Below are 9,588 nucleotides of genomic sequence, written 5' to 3'. Positions count from 1 at the left end.
AGGCTTTTAATTAATAATCATGACTTTAGGAGGATTCTAGAGGGAAACCATTTTATATAAAAGGAAATAAGCAAACAGTGGTTGACCAAGAGAGCTCAAGTGAGTGAAACAGAAGCACAACAGAGCCAGTTACACGAGAGAAAACAGTCAAGTAAGATAAGTGTAAACATTCCTTACTGAACATATTTCTAGGATATTTCTCTTCCTAGAATCCAAGAACATGGCTCTCTATTTTTTTGTATTTTCAAGCTGGAATTTCTCGTCCTGCTGCAGATCTCCGTTGATCTGCAGTGTCCAAGTATGAGGTGATTTTATCGCTTTTTATATGATCTATAGTCATACTGGCTTATCGATTTCTCCTCATAATTTCTTTACCTTACCTCATAGTATATGTAAATAGTGAGGCAAACTATAACATGTTTCTGGTAAATGTTGTGATTTTACAGTTGTAAAAGTTGTAAATCTTCGTGTTGTTGATCTCACTGGTGGATTTCCAGTTTTTTTAAGTATTTACAGATATTCCAGTCAATTTGTCATTTCAATGGAGAGTTTTCCCTGGCGTTCTCGTTCTCTTGTTTCATCGCCCAGGTTCAGCAGCGGTATTCCCACAAGATATGTGGGAATACCAGTGTCTCCATATCCAGGACAGACAAATTTACCTCTGTCTCGGTAATAAGTTAGTTCGCTATTGTTGACCAGACCACACACTAGAAATTGAAGGGACGACGACGTTTCGGTCCGTCCTGGACCATTCTCAATCGACTTGAGAATGGTCCAGGACGGACCGAAACGTCGTCGTCCCTTCAATTTCTAGTGTGTGGTCTGGTCAACATACTTCAGCCACGTTATTGTGACTCATCGCCTGCTTAGTTCGCTATTGTTTACAACTCCAATTATATCTCCTGTGCTCATGTTTTTAACTTATTGCATCTCATTTTCTGTCCTAAATGTGTGTGTACTCACCTATTTGTGCTTGCGGGGGTTGAGCTTTGGCTCTTTGGTCCCGCCTGTGTGTGTGTGTGTGTGTGTTAATTGTTCTATTTCATGCTTCGTTGTATCAATTTTATCACCAGATGCTGTCCTTGTGGCCGAGGTAATTGGTCCTTTATGGCTACAATTACTTCTCATGTTTTCATACCATTTGCGTCAGTCTGTTTTTTTTTTAATATATTGTTCATTTCGCTTTATAATGATTTTTAGTTTAATTATCTGCTTGAGATTTCCAATATTTTCTAATACTTATATACTATTCGGCTCAAAACTGGTAATTTGAAACCGTGTGCATGTATGGTCTCCCTTAATTACAGTCATCAATTTGGACAAACAGTTGTTAAGCTTCAACTCTTAACTTCTGCTTTTCAAACATCATTGGAATTGTGTGTGTAGGTTCATGAACCTTTACGGCTGTCATGCCTACATATTAAGGTGTGTATGTAGCCTGCATGTGAAGCTTTATTTCTCAGCACATAGTGATTATTTAATACATACGTGTATTCACCTACATGTATTTGTGGGGATTGTGCCTCTCAACTGAGAGGCTTCAATTGATTTGTGGGGATTGTGCCTCTCAACTGAGAGGCTTCAATTGATTTGTGGGGATTGAGTCTCTTGGGTCCCGCCTCTCAACTGCTAATCAACTGATGCAAACGTTAAAGAGCCTATTAGATTCTGTCACATCTGCATTTATAACTGTGTAGGGAGTCTGCCTCCACTGTATGTCTTCCTAGTATATATATATACTATATATATATACTGTTGATTGACCGTTGAGTATATATATAGATATATAATAATAAACAATAAACCAATAATTTAGGTATATTAAAAATACAATTGTCTCAGCACCGACCCTTGAGGTACTCCTCTCGTTACTGCTCACCAATCCGACTTCTCGCTCCTTACTGTTACTCTTTGGCTCCTGCCTGGTAGCTAATTCCTAATTACCCATGGTAGGGTTTTTTTCGCTTACTTCTGAATGCCTTTCAATTTCGTATAGTAATCTCTTGTGAGGTATTGTCAAAGGCTTTTTGGCAGTCCAAGAATACGAAGTCTTCCCATCCTTCCCGTTTCTGCCTAATTCTTGTTAGTTTATCATAGAGCTCCAGGAGATACATAAGCCATGATTACACTTCTCTAAACCCATGTTGAGGATTGTTTACATGCCTAATTGTGTGTTTAACCAGTCTTAACTCTCACACACATACGCATAAACACACACACAAACACACACACACACACACACACACACACACACACACACACACACACACACACACACACACACACACACATTATTAAAGGAAGGATTAAAACAGAAGAGGACTGTTTGAGGCTTCAAGAAGACCTAGACAAGCTGAAGGAATGGTCGAACAAATGGTTGTTAGAGTTTAACCCAACCAAATGTAATGTTATGAAGATAGGTGTAGGGAGCAGAAGACCAGATACAAGGTATCATCTGGGAGAGGAAATTCTTCAAGAGTCAGAGAAGGAAAAAGACTTGGGGGTTGATATCACGCCAGACCTGTCTCCTGCAGCACATATCAAGCGGATAACATCAGCGACATATGCCAGGCTGGCCAGCATACGAACGGCATTCAGAAACTTGTGTAAAGAATCATTCAGAACTTTTTATACCACATATGTCAGGCCAATCCTGGAGTATGCAGCCCCAGCATGGAGTCCATATCTAGTCAAGGATAAGACTAAACTGGAAAAGGTTCAAAGGTTTGCCACCAAGCTGAGAGGTATGAGCTACGAGGAGAGACTACGGGAATTAAACCTCACTTCGCTGGAAGACAGAAGAGTTAGGGGGGACATGATCACCACATTCAAAATTCTGAAGGGAATTGATAGGGTAGATAAAGACAGTCTATTTAACACAAGGGGAACACGTACAAGGGGACACAGGTGGAAACTGAGTGCCCAAATGAGCCACAAAGATATTAGAAAGAACTTTTTTAGTGTCAGAGTGGTGGACAAATGGAATGCATTAGGCAATGATGTGGTGGAGGCTGACTCCATACACAGTTTCAAGTGTAGATATGATAGAGCCAGATAGGCTCAGGAATCTGTACACCTGTTGATTGACCGTTGAGAGGCGGGACCAAAGAGCCAGAGCTCAACCCCCGCAAACACAACTAGGTGAGTACTCACACACACACACACACACAGTAAAAGGAGACATGATCACTACCTACAAAATTATCAGGGGAATTGACAAGTTAGATAAGGATAAACTGTTTAACACTGGTGGTACGCGAACAAGGGGACACAGGTGGAAACTGAGTACCCAAATGAGCCACAGGGACGTTAGAAAGGACTTTTTCAGTGTCAGAGTAGTTAACAGGTGGAATGCATTAGGCAGTGATGTAATGGAGGCTGACTCCATACACAGTTTCAAGTGTAGATAGAGCCCAGTAGGCTCAGGAACCTGTACACCTGTTGATTGACAGTTGAGAAGCGGAACCAAAGACCAGAGCTCAACCCCAGCAAGCACAAATAGGTGAGTACATTCTCAGGACGCAGTCACTAGCAGCTGCCTAACTCCTAGGTACCTATTTATTGCTAGGTGAAAAGTTGGATCAGGTGAAAGAGACTCTTTGCCCATTTGTTTTTTCCTCGAGCGAGAGGACCTGTGTGTATGTGTGTTTGTGTGTATATGTGTATGTGTGTTTGTGTGTTTAATTGACCGTGTTAACTGGCGCATGCGTACTTTTTAGAACCTCGATGAAAGGAGTTGGTATTCATTTTCCATCAAAATAATAATTAGTTCAATTTGTTGAACTACCTTGTTCCTAGAGCGCGAATGCAACAGTTCAGCTTTAACGTCGGTAATAACTGAGTGAATGTAGTAACTGAGTGAACGTAGTAACTGAGTGAACTTAATAACTGAGTGAACGTAGTAACTGAGTGAACGTAATAAATGAGTGAACGTAATAACTGAGTGAACGTAATAACTGTGTGAACGTAATAACTGAGTGAACGTAATAACTGAGTGAACGTAATAACTGAGTGAACGTAATAACTGAGTGAACGTAATAACTGAGTGAACGTAATAACTGAGTGAACGTTATAACTGAGTGAACGTAATAACTGAGTAAACGTAATAACTGAGTGAACGTAATAACTGAGTGAACGTAATAACTGAGTGAACGTAATAACTGAGTGAACGTAATAACTGAGTGAACGTAATAACTGAGTGAACGTAATAACTGAGTGAACGTAATAACTGAGTGAACGTAATAACTGAGTGAACGTAATAACTGAGTGAACGTAATACAACGAAAATAGGGACTGCAAAAAGTTTTGAGCAATATGACGAAATATATCCCGACCACAATCTGTCATAGAAGAATTCAAAACACTAAAAATGTGAGTCTATGTGGTCACGGAACATTTATTAAGCGATCATTTTTGACAATGGTAACATATATTTTATCCGCGGAAACATTACCATTTATTTATAATGGTGCGAATCCGTTCAACGGACCTGTGTTAGTTGGCACACGTATGTGTGTGTGTGTGTGTACTCACCTACCTATTTGTACTCACCTATTTGTGCTTGCGGGGGTTGAGCTCTGGTTCTTTGGTCCCGCCTCTCAACTGTCAATCAACTGGTGTACTGATTCCTGAGCCTACTGGGCTCTATCATATCTACATTTAAAACTGTGAATGGAGTCAGCCTCCACCACATCACTGCCTAATGCATTCCACCTGTTAACTACTCTGACACTGAAACAATTCTTTTTAACGTCTCTGTGGCTCATTTGGGTACTCAGTTTCCACCTGTGTCCCCTTGTTCGCGTACCACCAGTGTTAAACAGTTTAACAGTGTGTATATTCACCTTGTTGAATTCACCTAGTTATGCTTGCTGGGGGTTGAGCTCTGCACTTTCGGCCCGCCTCTCAACGGTCAATCAGCTATTACTATTTACTAACTAATTTTTCACACACACACACACACACACACACACACACACACACACACACACACACACACACACACACACACACACACACACACACACACACAGGAAAACCCAGACATAATAGCCCTCACAGAAACAAAGATCACGAAAACGATAACAAATGCAGTGTTCCCACAGGACTATTATGTTATGAGGAAAGAGAGGGAAGGAAGAGGTGGGGGTGGTGTAGCTCTGCTGGTAAGACAAGGCTGGGATTTTGAGGAGATGGATATTCAGGGCTGCGAAGGTTTCAGTGACTACATAGCAGGTACTGTAACAAATGGAGGGAAAAAAATTATAGTCGCAGTCATATATAATCCACCACCAAATGACAGAAGACCTAGACAGGAATATGATAGAAACAACATGGCCACCATTAACATAATAGAAAGAGCAGCTTCTGTTGCTAGCAGGAATGGATCTGGACTACTAATTATGGGAGACTTCAACCATGGGAAGATAGATTGGAAGAACAGAGACCCGCATGGAGGACCAGAAACATGGAGAGCTAAGCTGCTGGACGTGGCAACAAGAAACTTTCTAAGCCAGCACACCAAAGAACCAACAAGAATGAGAGGAGAAGATGAACCAGCAATGCTTGATTTGATATTTACCCTAAATGAATGGGATATAAGGGAAGTTAAGATGGAAGCGCCCTTGGGAATGAGTGACCACAGTGTATTGAATTTTGAGTACCTGGTAGAGCTAGGACTTATCTCCCCCCAAAAAGAACTAGGAATCAAAAGGCTGGCATACCGAAAGGGGAATTATGAACAGATGAGAAGTTTCCTAAGTGAAATGCCTTGGGACACAGACCTCAGAGACAAGTCTGTACAGGGTATGATGGACTATGTTACCCAAAAGTGTCAGGAGGCAGTAAACAGGTTCATCCCGGCCCAAAGGGAAAAATCCGAGAAGCAACAGAAGAATCCATGGTATAATAGGGCATGTATGGAAGCGAAGAAACTGAACAAAAAGGCGTGGAGGAACTTCCGGAATAACAGAACACCAGAAAGCAGAGAGAGATACCAGAGAACCAGGAATGAGTACGTCAGGGTGAGAAGAGAAGCAGAGAAAAATTTTGAAAATGATATAGCAAACAAAGCCAAGACCGAACCAAAGCTACTCCTCAGTCACATCAGAAGGAAAACAACAGTGAAAGAACAGGTATTGAAACTTAGAACAGGCGAGGACAGGTATACAGAGAATGACAGAGAGGTGTGTGAGGAACTCAACAAGAGGTTCCAGGAGGTCTTCACAATAGAACAGGGTGAGGTCACTGTGTTAGGAGAAAGGGAGGTAAACCAGGCGGCCTTGGAGGAGTTCGAAATTACGAGAGAGGAGGTCAAGAGACACCTGCTGGATCTGGATGTTAGAAAGGCTGTTGGTCCAGATGGGATCTCACCATGGGTACTGAAAGAGTGTGCAGAGGCACTTTGCCTGCCACTCTCCATAGTGTATAGTAAGTCACTAGAGACGGGAGACCTACCAGAAATATGGAAGACGGCGAATGTGGTCCCAATATACAAAAAGGGCGACAGACAAGAGGCACTGAACTACAGGCCAGTGTCCTTGACTTGTATACCATGCAAGGTGATGGAGAAGATCGTGAGAAAAAACCTGGTAACACATCTGGAGAGAAGGGACTTCGTGACAAATCGCCAACATGGATTCAGGGAGGGTAAATCTTGCCTTACAGGCTTGATAGAATTCTACGATCAGGTGACACAGATTAAGCAAGAAAGAGAGGGCTGGGCGGACTGCATTTTCTTGGATTGTCGGAAAGCCTTTGACACAGTACCGCATAAGAGGCTGGTACATAAGCTGGAGAGACAGGCAGGTGTAGCTGGTAAGGTGCTCCAGTGGATAAGGGAGTATCTAAGCAATAGGAAGCAGAGAGTTACGGTGAGGGGTGAGACCTCCGATTGGCGTGAAGTCACCAGTGGAGTCCCACATGGCTCTGTACTCGGTCCTATCTTGTTTCTGATATATGTAAATGATCTCCCGGAGGGTATCGATTCATTTCTCTCAATGTTTGCGGACGATGCTAAAATTATGAGAAGGATTAAAACAGAAGAGGACTGTTTGAGGCTTCAAGAAGACCTAGACAAGCTGAAGGAATGGTCGAACAAATGGTTGTTAGAGTTTAACCCAACCAAATGTAGTGTAATGAAGATAGGTGTAGGGAGCAGGAGGCCAGATACAAGGTATCATCTTGGAGAGGAAATTCTTCAGGAGTCAGAGAAGGAAAAAGACTTGGGGGTTGATATCACGCCAGACCTGTCTCCTGCAGCACATATCAAGCGGATAACCTCAGCGGCATATGCCAGGCTGGCCAACATACGAACGGCATTCAGAAACTTGTGTAAAGAATCATTCAGAACTTTGTATACCACATATGTCAGGCCAATCCTGGAGTATGCAGCCCCAGCATGGAGTCCATATCTAGTCAAGGATAAGACTAAACTGGAAAAGGTTCAAAGGTTTGCCACCAGACTAGTACCCGAGCTGAGAGGTATGAGCTACGAGGAGAGACTACGGGAATTAAACCTCACTTCGCTGGAAGACAGAAGAGTTAGGGGGGACATGATCACCACATTCAAGATTCTGAAGGGGATTGATAGGGTAGATAAAGACAGTCTATTTAACACAAGGGGCACACGTACTAGGGGACACAGGTGGAAACTGAGTGCCCAAATGAGCCACAGAGATATTAGAAAGAACTTTTTTAGTGTCAGAATGGTTGACAAATGGAATGCATTAGGAAGTGATGTGGTGGAGGCTGACTCCATACACAGTTTCAAGTGTAGATATGACAGAGCCCGATAGGCTCATGAATCTGTACACCTGTTGATTGACGGTTGAGAGGCGGGACCAAAGAGCCAGAGCTCAACCCCCGCAAACACAACTAGGTGAGTACAACTAGGTGAGTACACACACACACACACACACACACACACACACACACACACACACAATTGAGAGGGCAGCCTCTGCTGCCTGTAGAAATAGATCCCACCTGCTCATCATGGGCGACTTCAATCACGGAAAGATTGACTGGGAGAACAAGGAACCGCATGGAGGCGAGGATACGTGGAGAGCCAAACTATTGGAGGTGGTGACAAGCAACTTTTTAACGCAGCATGTCGGAGAACCCACAAGGATGAGAGGCAATGACGAACCAGCGAGACTCGACCTAGTCTTCACTCTGAACGACTCCGACATAAGAGAAATCGGTTTTGAGGACCCAGTAGGAATGAGCGACCACAGTGTACTGGTGTTTGAGTACTTGATTGAAGAAGGGTTATTGAACTCGAGGAGGGATACCGAAACCAAAAGGTTAGCATACCGAAAGGGAAACTATGAGGGGATAAGAAAATTCCTAACAGATATAGCATGGGAAACAGAGCTCAGGGGAAAGACGGCCCAAGATATGATGGATTACATCACGCAGAAGTGCAAGGACGCAGCAAACAAGTTTGTCCCAGTCCAAAAGGAAAACAGAGAAATGAAGATGAGAAACCCATGGTTTAATCAAAGATGTAGGCTAGCTAAGCAGCAAAGTAAAAGGGCATGGAGAAACTATAGGAATAACAGGACACTGGAGAGCAGAGAAAGATACCAGAATGCCAGGAATGAATATGTCAGGATGAGAAGAGAGGCAGAAAGACAATACGAAAATGACATCGCAAGCAAGGCAAAGACTCAGCCTAAATTGTTGCATAGCCACATTAGGAGAAAAACAACAGTAAAGGAACAGGTTATGAGATTAAGGATAGGGGCGGAAGGATTCACTACAAATGACAAGGAAGTGTGTGAGGAATTGAATAAGAAATTCCAGGAGGTCTTCACCTTAGAACAAGGAGAAATTCCAGAGGTAAGTGAGGGAATAGCTAACCAGGAACCACTGGAAGAGTTTGAGATTACCAGTGGGGAAGTAAGGAAGTGTTTACTAGAGTTGGACGTGACGAAGGCTATAGGCCCAGATGGAATCTCCCCTTGGGTTCTAAAGGAAGGAGCAAGAGAACTGAGCCTACCACTCTCCATAGTGTATAACAAATCACTGGCAACAGGGGAACTGCCAGATACTTGGAAAGCAGCTAACGTAGTCCCGATATACAAGAAAGGGGATAGACAGGAGGCACTGAACTACAGGCCAGTGTCCCTAACCTGCATACCATGCAAGCTGATGGAGAAGATTGTGCGAAAAAAACTAGTGGAGCATCTGGAGCGAAGGAACTTTGTAACACAGCATCAACATGGGTTCAGGGATGGCAGGTCCTGCCTCACAGGGTTACTTGAATTCTACGACCAGGCAACAAAAATAAGGCAAGAAAGAGAAGGGTGGGCAGACTGCATATTTTTGGATTGTCAGAAAGCCTTTGATACAGTGCCACACAAGAGGCTAGTGCGAAAGTTGGAGATGCAGGCTGGAGTGAGAGGGAAGGTACTCCGGTGGATAGAGGAATACCTAAGCAACAGGAGACAACGAGTCTGTGTGAGGGGTGAGGTCTCAGATTGGCGAGACGTCACAAGTGGAGTCCCGCAGGGGTCAGTCCTTGGACCTATACTGTTTCTGGTATATGTAAATGATCTCCCAGAGGGTATAGATTCGTTCCTC

The sequence above is a fragment of the Procambarus clarkii genome, chromosome 33 (genome assembly GCF_040958095.1).
Source record: "Procambarus clarkii isolate CNS0578487 chromosome 33, FALCON_Pclarkii_2.0, whole genome shotgun sequence".
NCBI lineage: Eukaryota > Metazoa > Arthropoda > Malacostraca > Decapoda > Cambaridae > Procambarus > Procambarus clarkii.
The sequence above is the reverse complement of the archived record's forward strand: the minus strand, read 5'-3'. Positions refer to the sequence as shown.